Source organism: Bombina bombina, chromosome 2 (genome assembly GCF_027579735.1).
Source record: "Bombina bombina isolate aBomBom1 chromosome 2, aBomBom1.pri, whole genome shotgun sequence".
Lineage (NCBI taxonomy): Eukaryota > Metazoa > Chordata > Amphibia > Anura > Bombinatoridae > Bombina > Bombina bombina.
Window position 1 is genome coordinate 996,259,097 of NC_069500.1, and position 16,868 is coordinate 996,275,964.

Here is a 16,868-nt window from a genome sequence, read left to right on the forward strand (position 1 = left end):
GTGAGTAAATGTCGGTGTGGGTCTAATACACAATCTTCCTTAAAATGTGTCTTACTCATGCAAGAAACCGCTATGCGGCTACCCACTTACCGACCTCACCGGATATTTCCTCGATAGGTGATTGCTCTTGGCGTCCTGGAAGTTGTTATCCACCGCTATGTCCGTATTCTTACTTCAGCATTGAAGCAGCCCTCTGTACTTCCAATGCCAATCCGATATCCACGCACTGGAAACAGCGTGAATACGTGTAGATGCGTGTGTGACGTACCACGTGTGCGTACTCGTCCAATCAGATTGGAGAGAATCCGGGGCACCTTTTATGAATGATAGTAAGCCTCAATAGGGAAGTCTAGCTGTCCACGCCAAACTGGGGTGTAGATAGAGCACTTAATACCGCTATTGCACAACTGCTGACCTGAAAAGTTCACGAATCCACAAGCCCAAAGTTTTTCAGCAAAAAAGTGCAGAGTAGCGGTAAAAACATAAACTTTATTCAAGTGTAGTCACACTCATTAAAACATGGGGGTATCAGCATAAAAATAGAACAAAGAACAAAAATCAAACATGAGAACAAATAGCTGACATGTTTCGGCACACAGCCGTAATCATAGCTAATGGGCACACCTGTATTAGACCTTTAGTACCCTTCTCTAAATTCTCATTGGTTGAAATAAAATCATGTTGAGATTGTCACTCCTCCCTATTATTTATTTATAACTTACAATACAATCTTGATTAAATATAATAGGATAGAACTCTTAAGTAGAGGAACATAATTCTAACAAAATTACGTCTATTATATTTGATATGAATTCAAACTTAAACACTTAGCCAGGCTAACGTTACAATAGAAATGAATAGTAACTAAATGGATAGCAGCAGTTCTAATATCTTGTATATTAATAATAAAAACCTTAATAGATAGTGGAAAAAGTCGTAACCATACAATTCCTTCATTAAAGATATTGAAAAACCCATTGCATCCAAATGTGTAGATAAAGAGTGTATGAAAAAATTCCATGAAAAAAGTTTTTTCATACACTCTTTATCTACACATTTGGATGCAATGGGTTTTTCAATATCTTTAATGAAGGAATTGTATGGTTACGACTTTTTCCACTATCTATTAAGGTTTTTATTATTAATATACAAGATATTAGAACTGCTGCTATCCATTTAGTTACTATTCATTTCTATTGTAACGTTAGCCTGGCTAAGTGTTTAAGTTTGAATTCATATCAAATATAATAGACATAATTTTGTTAGAATTATGTTCCTCTACTTAAGAGTTCTATCCTATTATATTTAATCAAGATTGTATTGTAAGTTATAAATAAATAATAGGGAGGAGTGACAATCTCAACATGATTTTATTTCAACCAATGAGAATTTAGAGAAGGGTACTAAAGGTCTAATACAGGTGTGCCCATTAGCTATGATTACGGCTGTGTGCCGAAACATGTCAGCTATTTGTTCTCATGTTTGATTTTTGTTCTTTGTTCTATTTTTATGCTGATACCCCCATGTTTTAATGAGTGTGACTACACTTGAATAAAGTTTATGTTTTTACCGCTACTCTGCACTTTTTTGCTGAAAAACTTTGGGCTTGTGGATTTGTGAACTTTTCAGGTCAGCAGTTGTGCAATAGCGGTATTAAGTGCTCTATCTACACCCCAGTTTGGCGTGGACAGCTAGACTTCCCTATTGAGGCTTACTATCATTCATAAAAGGTGCCCCGGATTCTCTCCAATCTGATTGGACGAGTACGCACACGTGGTACGTCACACACGCATCTACACGTATTCACGCTGTTTCCAGTGCGTGGATATCGGATTGGCATTGGAAGTACAGAGGGCTGCTTCAATGCTGAAGTAAGAATACGGACATAGCGGTGGATAACAACTTCCAGGACGCCAAGAGCAATCACCTATCGAGGAAATATCCGGTGAGGTCGGTAAGTGGGTAGCCGCATAGCGGTTTCTTGCATGAGTAAGACACATTTTAAGGAAGATTGTGTATTAGACCCACACCGACATTTACTCACAACAGTGATTACGCTCTATGTTTAATCTAACTGTTTCAGATGAGACTGTTGTTGCCTCTCAAATGAAGTCTTAGGGCAATAGCCATGTGGGGTTATTAAAGGATAAGACTATCTTTGGACATATACATATATTTAATGAAGGATTGAAAACCACTTTCTTTACTTTGTTTAATTATCTGTGCATACCTGATAAAGCACAGTTTTTTTTCACATCCTCATTTATCTAATTTGTCCATGAGCACTTCTAACATGGAGGGTACAGAAAATTTAAATTTTTATTCACTTATGCCAGTGACTGATAGAGAATGTATGGATTTGGACAGAATTTTTTCTACGAATATTATGGATTACAACTTGAGTTGCTTGTTTGATGAAATGGAGAAACTACTCATTAAGGAAATGAAATTGCAATATGATATTTGGACTTTTGAAAGATACCTGAAATTAAATATGATACCAAGAGGACTTAGGCTCAATAAGTTTCCAACCTTTGAAGTTCAAGATGAGGAATTTATTGAGGCCTGGAATAGTATTCTCACTGAGTGTTCTGTTCGATTAATGTTACATTTGATATCATACAAAGTTAAATTGTTAACAACAGTAAGAGAGGAAATTGGGGTACTGCAAATTGAAATGAACAGCAGAAAAAATGAAATAGATTTCCCTAAGTTTGATAATATTCTGAAAACATCTCTTACTGAGATTAAAACTTCTGTCTTGAATTTAAAGCACACAAAATATGTGAGAGATAAAACAGATTTTGACAACAAGAATGTTTATGTTTGGAACAAGACAGATAGAACAAACACAAGGAGATCACAGAATAGGGGTAGATCCAGGAGTAGGAATAGGAATAGCAATAGACATAATAGATCTCCAAGTAATACACTTACACCTGTACCCCATTCTGAAAGTAACAAGAATTCAGAAGTATTAAAACAACAAGGAGAAAGTAATCAGGGTCAGAGCACACAGATTGGTATCTTAAAGCCCAGTATACATCATAATGTTAATTTTCAGACTCCAGACTCACAAGTAGTTATATACAATGATGACCAGGGAGCGAAACAGAAGGAGATAGTGCCACAAGCAGCAGCTAGTAGCAAAGGCTCTAAATATGTGATGAGTCAACATGTTAAACAATCTGGTCAGGCAAACCAAGATAAAGCAGAATTTGATAAGGTTTTTCACATAGCATCAGAAAAAACAGGTATAGGTCACGAGCAAATAAGGTACCCAGTAAGAGGGAACAGGACCAACACGAAATACAAATAAACAATGTAATAAACCTTTCATCTAGAATACTCACTAAAGAACATCTTAATGTGCTGAGTCTGGGTCTCAACTTTGCACCTACTAATATGTTTAATGTTTTTGAGACTATGCTAGATCTAAATAAATTGATAAGGAACTTAACTTTACAGAAATTTTTTAGGGAATCACCATTGGAGGAGGAAACCAGGGTTGGAGTTGGTATACCTGAAGTATGTGAAGTTAACTGTACCTCTTTTAAGGATGCTTGTGACATTACCACCCTTAATGCTTTGTCTATTGAAGGTCATATCGATCAGGACCACCATTCTGTAAATGAGTTCAGTGGGTTTAAACCCTCATCTGACTTTTACCCTATACATTATAGGGGTACAATACTAGAGACCTTTTACAGAAGGGTGGAGAATGATCTTTTGAGTCTAAAAGAAACGGCTGTTTCTAATGATAACTTATCACGCAATGCAAAAAGGGCATTAAATGAATTGAAAAGAATGGATGATATTACAATACGCAAGGCAGATAAGGGTAGTTTAATAGTCGTTCTCGACAGGACTGATTATGTTAAAGAGGCCTTACGCCAATTACAGAATACTGACAATTATGTTCCATTACCAGGTGACCCTACACAGATGTACCAAGCTACTCTAAAGACCATTTTGGATGATGGTTTGGAAGATGGGCACATTAATGAATCCACGAGGGATTATCTATATGTAACATGTCCCGTTGTGCCCATCTTCCATCATCTTCCCAAGGTGCATAAGAGTATTGATGACGTTAAAGGCCGCCCGATTGTGAGCGGTATAGGTTCTGTATCAGAGCATTTATCAGAGTGGTTGGATTCTATTTTGAATCCATTAGTTCTCAGATTACAAAGTTACTTGAGAGACACTAAACACGTCATTAATCTCTTAGAAGGAGAAAAGTGGGTGGAAGGAGAGTACAGTTGGGTGACAATTGATGTCACATCACTCTACTCTTCCATACCACATGAGAGAGGGCTTGAAGCTATAACATATTTTCTGCATAATTTTACCAATTTTTCTGATGAATTAAAGGATTATATACGAAGAGTCACTATGTATCTCCTGACACACAATTACTTCAAGTTTGAAGGACTATTCTATCTCCAGAGGTGTGGGACAGCAATGGGTGCCAAGTTTGCACCATCTTTCGCCAACCTGTATATGGGTTGGTGGGAGCTGTCCCACATCTTTGGGGATAAGAATGCATTTAAAGATCAGATTGTGTTTTTCAGGAGATACATAGATGACTTGCTTCTTATATGGAAGGGTACGGAAGATGAGTTGAACAATTTCATTTCCGGGATTAATAATAATGATGTGGGTTTGAATTTTACTTTCGAACACCACAAAGAGAGCATTTGCTTTTTAGACTTGACTTTGACTGGTACTGGAATTGGGCGCATAATATGTGACACATATCGCAAGCCAATAACACGCAATACACTTTTGCATGCTAGGAGTTGCCATCCTCCACATGTACCCTTTTCAGTGGCTAAGGGACAATTTATAAGGTTAAGGAGAAATTGTACGGAGGATGGAGCTTTTAGCATGCAAAGTGAGGAGTTGAGAAAAAGGCTCAAAGAGAGAGGCTATGCAGATACTATCCTGGATAAAGCACAGGGGCAGGTAGCCAGGATAGATAGGAAGACATTGCTCAATACAAGAAAGAGAACAGATAACACCAACTCAGTGAAAAAGAGAGAGTCTTATTTTGTCACTGAGTACAGCGCCCAATACAGAGATATCTGTAGAATAGTGAAAAAACACTTTAAAATGTTGGCAGCAGACGATGGTCTAGTAGAGTGTGTGGACAGAGGCCTAAAATGTTCATATAGGAAATGTAGAACTTTGGGTAACATTCTGTCCCCTTCTTGTTTACCAAAATCTAATAGAAAGTCTGAGAGCTCATGGATACAACACAAAGGGCTATATAAGTGTGGTAAACGTAAATGCAGACCTTGTGAATACGCAATATTTTCTGACAGCTTCCATTCGACTAGTACAGGAGAAACATTTAAGATTGATACATGCCTCAACTGTACTACTACATATGTTATTTATCTAATAACATGTATAGAGTGTTCCGTACAGTATGTAGGATTAACCTCAAATGATGCCAACACGAGAATTAGGAACCATTTATCCACGATCAGTTCAGGCACAGCAACAACCCCTCTTGTCCAGCACTTTGCTAAAAGGCACAATAAGACTTTGACCACTTTTCGCTGGCAGGCTATTGAAAGGGTGGCTACCCCCCCTTGGGGAGGGGATAGAGATAAATTGCTGGGCAAGAGGGAGATGTTCTGGATATTTAAACTGGGCACCAGAGTCCCTTCAGGTTTGAACTCTGAGTTCGACTTAATTAACTATTGGAAATAGATTTTTTTCCAATCTTTCTTAATTTATGTTAGTGTAATGAATGTGGATTTGGTATAGTATATACTTAAATAAAGATAGGAAAAATCCTGAATGAATAAATTTGATCTTATTTGTTGATTCATTAGCTATATGCCAAGTCCGGATTCATTGCTGTATTTGGTGTTTTTTGATAAAATACACTCTACACTTTTTTCATGGAATTTTTTCATACACTCTTTATCTACACATTTGGATGCAATGGGTTTTTCAATATCTTTAATGAAGGAATTGTATGGTTACGACTTTTTCCACTATCTATTAAGGTTTTTATTATTAATATACAAGATATTAGAACTGCTGCTATCCATTTAGTTACTATTCATTTCTATTGTAACGTTAGCCTGGCTAAGTGTTTAAGTTTGAATTCATATCAAATATAATAGACGTAATTTTGTTAGAATTATGTTCCTCTACTTAAGAGTTCTATCCTATTATATTTAATCAAGATTGTATTGTAAGTTATAAATAAATAATAGGGAGGAGTGACAATCTCAACATGATTTTATTTCAACCAATGAGAATTTAGAGAAGGGTACTAAAGGTCTAATACAGGTGTGCCCATTAGCTATGATTACGGCTGTGTGCCGAAACATGTCAGCTATTTGTTCTCATGTTTGATTTTTGTTCTTTGTTCTATTTTTATGCTGATACCCCCATGTTTTAATGAGTGTGACTACACTTGAATAAAGTTTATGTTTTTACCGCTACTCTGCACTTTTTTGCTGAAAAACTTTGGGCTTGTGGATTCGTGAACTTTTCAGGTCAGCAGTTGTGCAATAGCGGTATTAAGTGCTCTATCTACACCCCAGTTTGGCGTGGACAGCTAGACTTCCCTATTGAGGCTTACTATCATTCATAAAAGGTGCCCCGGATTCTCTCCAATCTGATTGGACGAGTACGCACACGTGGTACGTCACACACGCATCTACACGTATTCACGCTGTTTCCAGTGCGTGGATATCGGATTGGCATTGGAAGTACAGAGGGCTGCTTCAATGCTGAAGTAAGAATACGGACATAGCGGTGGATAACAACTTCCAGGACGCCAAGAGCAATCACCTATCGAGGAAATATCCGGTGAGGTCGGTAAGTGGGTAGCCGCATAGCGGTTTCTTGCATGAGTAAGACACATTTTAAGGAAGATTGTGTATTAGACCCACACCGACATTTACTCACAACAGTGATTACGCTCTATGTTTGATCTAACTGTTTCAGATGAGACTGTTGTTGCCTCTCAAATGAAGTCTTAGGGCAATAGCCATGTGGGGTTATTAAAGGATAAGACTATCTTTGGACATATACATATATTTAATGAAGGATTGAAAACCACTTTCTTTACTTTATATATATATATATATATATATATATATATATATACATATATATATATACATATATATATACAGTATATGTGTGTGTGTGTACATATGTATTTATGTATTTATATGTGTATATTTGTATTTCCAAACATATATACACATATAAACACATAAATACATACAGTATGTATATATATATATAGACACATTTATATATATATATATATATATATATATATATAAAAACAGCAGCGTGTGTGTGCACTCCCACTAACTCAAGTCAGCTGCCAGGGTGCTCTCGTGGAATGATAAGCAAAAATTCAAAGTAAGCACTCACTGGTCTTCAGACAACAAAGTCACAATAATTCTCTTTATTGCGTGCTGTGATGTTTCGGGACCAAGCACAGTCCTTTCCTCTGACGGAAAGGACTGTGCTTGGTCCCGAAACGTCACAGCACGCAATAAAGAGAATTTTTTGTGACTTTGTTGTCTGAAGACCAGTGAGTGCTTACATCCAATTTATATATATATATATATATATATATATATATATATATATATATATATATATATATACATACAGTATATATATATACATACAGTATATATATATAATATATATATATATATATATATATATACACAGTATCCCACAAAAGTGAGTACACCCCTCACATTTTTGTAAATATTTTATTATATCTTTTCATGTGATAACACTGAAGAAATTACACTTTGCTACAATGTAAAGTAGTGAGTGTACAGCCTGTATATTTGCTGTCCCCTCAAAATAACTCAACACACAGCCATTAATGTATAAACCTTTGGCAACAAAAGTGAGTACACCCTTAAGTGGAAATGTCCAAATTGGGCCCAATTAGCCATTTTCCCTCCCTGGTGTCATGTGACTTGTTAGTGTTACAAGGTCTCAGGTGTGAATGGGGAGCAGGTGTGTTAAATGTGGTTTTTCGCTCTTACACTCTCTCATACTGGTCACTGGAAGTTCAACATGGCACCTCATGGCAAATCACTCTCTGAGGATCTGAAAAAAAAGAATTGTTGCTCTACATAAAGATGGCCTAGGCTATAAGAAGATTGCCAAGACCCTGAAACTTAGCTGCAGCATGGTGGGCAAGACCATACAGTGGTTTCACAGGACAGGTTCCACTTAGAACAGGCCTCACCATGGTCAATCAAAGACGTTGAGTGCACATGCTCAGCGTCATATCTAGAGGTTGTCTTTGGGAAATAGACGTATGAGTGCTGCCAGCATTGCTGCAGAGGTTGAAGGAGTGGAGGTCAGCCTGACAGTGCTCAGACCATACACCGCAAACTGCATCCAATTGGACTGCATGGATGTCATCCCAGAAGGAAGCCTCTTCTAAAGATGATGCACAAGAAAGCCTGCAAACAGTTTGCTGAAGACAAGTAGACTAAGGACATGGATTACTTGAACCATGTCATGTGGTCTGATGAGACCAAGATAAACTTATAAGGTTCAGATGGTGTCAAGCGTGTGTGGCAGCAACCAGGTGAGGAGTACAAAGACAAGTGTGTCTTGCCTACAGTCAAGCATGGTGGTGGGAGTGTCATGGTCTGGACCTGCATGAGTGCTGTCGGCACTGGGGAGCTACAGTTCATTGAGGGAACCATGAATGCCAACATGTACTGTGACATATTGAAGCAGAGCATGATCCCCTCCCTTCGGAGACTGGGCCTCAGGGCAGTATTCCAACATGATAACGACCCCAAACACACCTCCAGGACAACCACTGCCTTGCTAAAGAAGCTGAGGGTAAAGGTGATGGACTGGCCAACCATGTCTCCAGACCTAAACCCTATTGAGCATCTGTTGGGCATCATCAAATGGAAGGTGTGGGAACGCAAGGTCTATAACATCCACCAGCTCCGTGATGTCGTCATGGAGGAGTGGAAGAGGACTCCAGTGGAAACCTGTGAAGCTCTGGAGAACTCCATGCCCAAGAGGGTTAAGGCAGTGCTGGAAAATAATGGTGGCCACACAAAATATTGACACTTTGGGCCCAATTTTGGCATTTCCACTTAGGAGTGTACCTCCTTTTGTTGCCAATGGTTTAGAGAGTAATGGCTGTGTGTTGAGTTATTTTGAGGGGACAGCAAATTTACACTGTTATACAGGCTGTAAACTCACTGCTTTACATTGTAGCAAAGTGTCATTTCTTCAGTGTTGTCACATGAAAAGATATAATAAAATAATAAAAAATGTGTGGGGTGTACTCAATTTTGTGGGATACTTAATTTATATATATAAAAGTGCATAGGACCCCTTTGCATTCATAAAAGCTTACTTCTAGCAGTTAGCGCACAAGTGTGAGCGTTAAATACCGCTCTACATGTAATCTGGCTCTAAATGGGCTAAACATCATAGCTTGCTATGAAAATTATTTAAATATAAAAATATCACAATATAATCTTGACAGCACAGTTCAAAAAGAGGTAATGAAGCTAGACATAAAAAGGTTATGCATACATTCTCAACAATGTGTCATGTGCCGTTGCAAGACTGATTAGTGACATTTAAGAGTGCCTCTAATGTCAATAATAATCTGTGTAGTCATAAGGATCTGCAGAAATCTTTTAGGGAGGTTGCAAAATAAAATAATATCAGCAGCAACATTTGCAGTTGGAGAAAGTTGCTTACTGCACAAACATCCTGAACATTATTTTAAAATGGCAGGTGGAAAATCACCTGCTCGTTCGAATTACTTTGTCTTGGAAAGCCACAAGCCCTGAACTGTTTTTTAAAAAGTTAAAACACAAAACATGTTGTTTTCTGGAGAATCGGATGTTATAGGCACTATAAAAAATAAGTTTTGTCTATAGAACCATAATAAAGTTAATTTTATAGTAGTAAAGTCCCGCTCTCAAATAAATATATTAATTTTGTCTGTATAGTCAGGTGATCAGGTAAAAGTGCTTTTATTTCTGTACTGGCTAGTTTATATTATAGCTCCAAAAGTCTGTATTTGCCCCTATATTTAGTAAGTAGATCACAGTAGAAACAGTGGTCACCTGGCTATTTTCAATATTATTTACTAAAATCTTAAAGGGACATTATACACTAGATTTTTCTTTGCATAAATGTTTTGGATGTTTGATCCATTTATATAACCCATACAGTTTTTTTTTTTAAATGTATAGTTTTGCTTATTTTTAAATAACATTGCGCTGATTTTCAGACTCCTAACCAAGCACCAAAGTTTTAGGAGAATACTGATGTATACCTACTCCAACTTGCTCCTGTTTGTGTAAAGGGTCTTTTCCTATGCAGAGGAAGGGGGAGGGGAGAGTGTCTGCTATTTCCCACTTGCAGTGGGTGTTCCAGCTACCTTTTTAATAGAGCTAAACTGGGAGCTTCTAAGTAAGTTTTTAAACGTTTCTATACTGGATTTTTAGATCAGTATCTGTACATATTATTCTTTATAGCATTGTCTATTACATGCAGTTATATGAAAATTGGTGTATACTGTCCCTTTAACAAACGTTTACATTTTTTCTCACATGCAATGAAATATAAATATATTATAATTGTATATTCTGAATCTGCCTGACCTGCTGAAAAAAAACAAATATATTATTTGTGAGTTACTTACTGAAATATGATAGTGTTAAAATATAAGCAGCAAAAAATAGGCTTAGCAAAGGGGTATGAAAAAGGATTAGCAAAAATGTTTGTTTTTGTTACGAAAGAAAGAAACCTCAATACTATTCAAAATGTTAAAAACAAATCAACCAAAAAAAAACAAAAGACGTTGAATGAACATGCAAACTGTCATATTCAGCAGTAAGGGCTCGGTGATCTAAACTTCGCCAGATCAGACGTGGGTTTTTTTCGCTGATCCTTGCAGGGGCTGCCTGTCCCTGAGGGTGGTGAGATGGAAAGGGACAATTTGCTGTGTAGGGAGAAGTTAGCAGGGAATAGGGGGAGCACTTTAAAAAGTAAATCCTGCAGCCAAATGTAATCACATTACGCTGCTTTCTGTGTATAGCATCTTACAATATATTTTCGTATGCATGTGTTTTTCTCTTAAGGTTATAAGTATTTTGAGTGTTTTGAGAAAAGCTTGCCACCTTTTAGTTTGCAAGAAAAAAACTGTGAGATCTGTAGTGCGAAAATCTTTACATAATTATGCTGGGATTAGAGAGACAATGAGGCCGATTTATTATGCTGCAAATGCAGCAGTTTCCGCGCTAGCCTTCAGGCTCATCGGAAACATAAGTTACAAAGCAGCGGTCATAAGACTCCTGCTCCTTAACTCGTCCCCCACCTCTGAGGCGGTGACGAGCAATCATCCCGATCGGATATGATCAGCATGATTGACACACCCTGCTAGTGGCCGCAAATGTGCAGTGGGTGGTATTGCATAAGCATTTCACGAGAAATGCTTGTGCAATGATAAATGCTGACAGAGTATGCTATCGGCATATATCGATGTGCGTTGGACATGATCCGCTACAGCGGATCATGTCTGCCTGCACAATGTTAAATTCATATACGATGAAAGGAACATCCATGTACTGGTGAGTATTCTTTAAAGGGACAGCTTACTTAAAAATGTTCTCCCCTTTAATATGTTCCCAATGATCCACTTTACCTGCTGGAGTGTATTAAATTGTTATCGAGTATTACCATTACCCATATATAGGTTTCTGAAATAGTTGATTTAGCCTGTGGTATCCCCACCTATCTTGGAAGTTTTTGGCCTTAAGGCCAAGCTGTGTAAACACAGCCAATAGAAGAAATTACACTCCCATTGGGGTATAGAAGAGATAAGGTAATAAAATGTTAATTTTCGATTGTTCTCTCCAAGTATTGGTGATTGGTTTACAGACAGATATAAGATAAAGAAGCAGCTATATGTACACAATGTGATAAAGTAATGAGATCTGAGTATACCTACAAGCTCAACCCATTTTATTAGGTTGTGGCTGCAAAACACAAAACCAGCTAATTCATATACACAAATAAGCCTTAAGAAGCAAATCTCATACATTTTATACTCTGCAGCTGGTAAAAAAAATAATTGGAAACACATTAAGGGAAAAACAATTTTATAGTGTACTGTCCCTTTAATAATCTCGCCAGCCCAGAGGCCTTTAGATCATCGGGCTCAAGGAGCCCATGTTCTATCTGTTTTTATTTTTATTAAAACATGTAAGTACTATAAATGTAAAACAAACTTAATTGTTTATGTTTAAATACATTGGTCAATTTTTTTCATTTAATCATTTGTCATGTGATTAGTTATGTACTCAATTTTTTTAAATGTATGTATTTTTTTTAGTATTTGTGTGATCCCCACACTTAGCATATTTTGCACTCAAACAAATAAAGTTATAGTGCTTTAAAAGGAAAAGGCAATTCTAAATACTTTGGTGCCTTCTCTTATCACTGACATGCACACAGTATTTGTCAGCATCACTAATTAAAATGCGTCACACGTTCTTGTACAGTAGCCTGCTGCATCAGATAATGTTTTGTGTCAGATAATGTAACAGCAGAAGTACATGTGTTTGATTATTTGTTTTAATTGCTAATTACTGGGGTCATTACACAGTCTATAGAATCACTAATTGTGTGAAAGGTGAGGCTGTGCTTGGCCTCTCTCGTTACTTGCCTCAGGAACTTTACATTTGTAATTACAGGCCTGTAGGCCCTTATCCCAATGGCACAACTAAACATACCACAAAAACATTCTTGTGTAACTCATAGAACAGTTATTTTGTTTCTTATAGAAATGTAAGTGTCCAATAAGGTTAAATATTAATTCCCTAGATTTATAGATTAAAACAATATATTTGAAGGCAAAGCTTCTATTATTAACCACTTTCAAGAGAAAGTTCCTGTAAAATATTGTTTCCATGGTTCAGAATAAGGAAAGTAGCTATAGTGTGACAATTTTGTTAAACTTTAAAACAGGCACATAAAGCTTAAAGGTAATTTAAAGGGACATTAAACCCACATTTTTTTTCTTTTATGATTTAGAAAGAGCGTGCAATTTTAAAAAATTTTCAATTTACTTTTTTACTGTTATCTAATTTGCTTCATTCTCTTGATATCCTTTGTTGAAAAGCATGTGTAAATAGGCTACAAAGCTGCTGATTGGTGTCTACACATAGATGCCTCATGTAATTAGCTCACATTTGTGCATTTTTATTTCTTCAACAAAGGATATCTAAAGAATGAAGCAAATTAGAAGTATTACAGAAGTATATTTGAATGCTGTTTAGAAATTGTGTTCTCTATCTGAATCATGAAATAATTTTTTTAGGTTTCATGTCCCTTTAATTAACCATATACTATAATAATATGAAATTCTAGATAGAATGAAGCATTCAAAACAAAGATTAGCATGAGAATAATATGCAGACAATTTTTAAAATGACATTACTTGTAATGTTTTTGTGTCCAAAGCAATGGGTGCTGCCAAAGACTGCTATTAATGAGCAACTTGAGAGTGCAACCAATGTCTGCGTGGAATAAAGCAATGTTAAAAGGACAGTCTAGTCAAAATTCAACTTTCACAATTCATATAGGGCATGCAAGTTTAAACAAGTTTCTAACTTACTTTTATTGTCACATTTGCTTTGTTCTCGTGGTATTCTTTTTTGAAAGCTAAACCTAGGTAGGCTCATATGCTAATTTCTAATCCCTCGAAGGCTGTCTCTTATCTCAGTGCATTTTGACAGTTTTTCACAGCTAGAAGGCGTCAGTTCATGTTTGCCATATAGATAACATTGTGATCACGCCCGTGGAGTTACCTAGGAGTCAGCACTGATTGGCTAACTTGGAAGTCTGTCAAAAGAACTGAAATAAGGGGGCAGTCTACAGAGGCTTAGATACATGGTAATAACAGAGGTAAAAAGTAGATTAATATAATAGTGTTGGTTATGCAAAACTAGGGAATGGTTAATAAAACAATAAAAAATCTGGAGTAGACTGTCCCTTTAAAGAGCCGTGTGCTTGTAAAATTGGTTTCCCCTTAATGTGTTTCCAATAACCTGTTATACTAACTACAGAATATAAAATGTATGGGAAACTGCTCCTTTAGGCATTTATTTCATATGAAATAGCTGCTTCTGTTCATTGAAATCACAATCCAAATCAAATGGTCTGAGTTTGCAGAGAGATCAGACCTCATTAGCTTATCTTTCTATATTACACAAAATCCTACTTATCTTATCTCAATATACAATGTGAGACCAATGCTTAGGATTGGATGATCAAACCTTAACAGATGTTAAAAACCACATCAACACTTGCAGGGTGCCCTCAGGGAATTTAAAAAGGGTCTGTCCTAGCGAGTGGCAAGATGCTAGAAAGGAAAACTTTGCTAGGGAGTGGGAAGTTAGCAGAGAGCAGGGGGTGCACTTTAACAATGAAATACTGCAGGCAGTACAAATCAAATGACCCTATTTTCAGCATATTGTACCTTATAATTGCCTCTAGTTTCGTATCAATGTGGTTTTCTCTGAGGATAATAAGTATTTTGCATTTTTTGACACAATCTCTCCACCTTGAGAATTTTTTTAGAGAATAAACCAGACTTGGCAGAGAACTTTCAGCTATGCCCATGGAACTCCCCACTTCAGCCCACAAGCAGAGGCGGGAAAACTCCTTTTACAATAAAGACAACAAGATGCTTTTAGTTTTATACAATAAATACAAATTGTTTGCATATGCAGTATAGTTTTATTGAGATTTTTACTGGGTGCCTTAAAGGGATATGAAACCCACAATGATGTCTTTCATGATTCAGATAGAGCATGCAATTTTAAACAACTTTCAAATTTACTTTGGTTAGCAAATTTTCTTTGTTTCTTGGTATCTACTGTTGAAAAGCAGAGACGGATGCTTAGGAGACGGCCCATTCCTGGAGCACTATATGGCAGCAGTTTTGCAAGAATGTTATACATTTGCAAGAGCACTAGATGGCAGCACTATTTACTATCATGTAGTGCTCCAGATGCCTACCTAGGTATCTCTCCAACAAAGATTATTATAGGAACAAAGCTACTTTGATAATAAAAGTAAACTAGAAACTTTTTTAAAATGTTTTTTTTTTTGTGTGAGCCCTATTGTAATGTAATGCAATGTATGTATATACTTAAAGGTACAGTCAACACCAGACTTTTTATTTATTATCGATTGACTTTCATTTTAGCCAACTAGTGCAGTGTCTGCCACAATCCACGGGCGTGATCACAATGTTATCTATAGGGTTTACCTGAACTAGCTCTCCCCTGCTGTGAAAAGCAAATACAAAAGCTTGTGATTAGAGTCGGCCTTCAAGGGCTTAGAAATTATCATATGAGCCTTCCTAGGTCTAGCTTTCAACTAAGAATACCAAAAGAACAAAGCAAAATTGGTGATAAAAGTAAATTGGAAAGTTGTTTAAAATTTGGACTTGACTGTCCCTTTAATAGCAGGAAACATCCTGTTCTCAAGGTTACATTTGCTTTCAGAGAATTAAGACAGTGGCTTTATAGTACTGGCAAGACTCCTTAGAAAATCTTACAAGCCCAGAGAGTTAGATAATCGGGACCATAGAAAGAATAATGGAAAATTAAAGGGACAGTCTACTCCAGAATTTTTTAGTGTTTAAAAAGAAAGATAATCCCTTTATTACCCATTCCCCAATTTTGAATAACTAACATGGTTATATTAATACACTTTCTACCTCTGTGATTACCTTGTATATAAGCCTCTGCAGACTGTCCCCTTATTTCTGTTCTTTTGACAGACTTTCATTTTAGCCTATCAGCGCTGACTCGTAAATAACTCCACGGGAGTGAGGAGAATGATATCTATATGGCACACATAAATTAGCATTGTCTAGCTGTGAAAAACTATAAAATGCATTGAGATAAGAGGAGGCCTTCAAAGGCTTAGAATTCAGCATATGAGCCTACCTTTGTTTAGATTTTACTAAAGAATACCAAGAGAAAAAAAGCAAACTTGTTGATGAAAGTAAATTTGATGATGATGAAAGTAAATTGGAAAGTTGTTTAAAATGGCATGACCTATCTGAATCATGAAAGTTTAATTTTGACTAGATTGACCATTTAACATTTTAGTGCCTCTCTGTCCAATCCCCCACCCCCACTGAGTGTGTGATATTTTTTAAAAAACCTTCATGTTTATAGCTTTTTCTATTACCAGTACATAAGCATTACAATTTTACTAATCAGCTATTTAAAATGAGAAAATCTAGGGAAAAGGGACTATCTATAAACAAGTTAATATTCTGCAGTAGGTAAAATAGAGCTAAGTCTAGAGTCTCCCCTTTAACTCCTACATACAGAAATGGGTAAGCCCTCAGTTTTCAGAATTAAATTACAGGAACAAGTGACTAAATAATGATAGTATATTGCTTTTCTTTTTTGTAATAACTACACATGATTATATATTTAGAATGTAATTCCACAATGTATTTATTTTTGGTTAAAAACCGTTGCTATATACTTTTGCTATGCGTTTTGCCAGCTTTTCTTTTAGTTTAACTACAAAAGTTGCTGCTTTTCCACTTGCCTCAAGTGAAGCTACAGTGCATTATACGCAGTGGCTGCTTAATCAGTGCAGGAACTTAGATCTGTCTCTCACTGGTCACAGCAAAGAAGACAAGAGATATAGATATGTACATATCTGAACAATAAAGCAGTCATTTTGTTTACTAAAAAGGACAGTTTAAACACATTTACTTTGTATACAGATCATTTTTAATGCACTTATTAAATTATGTAACTAAAGTA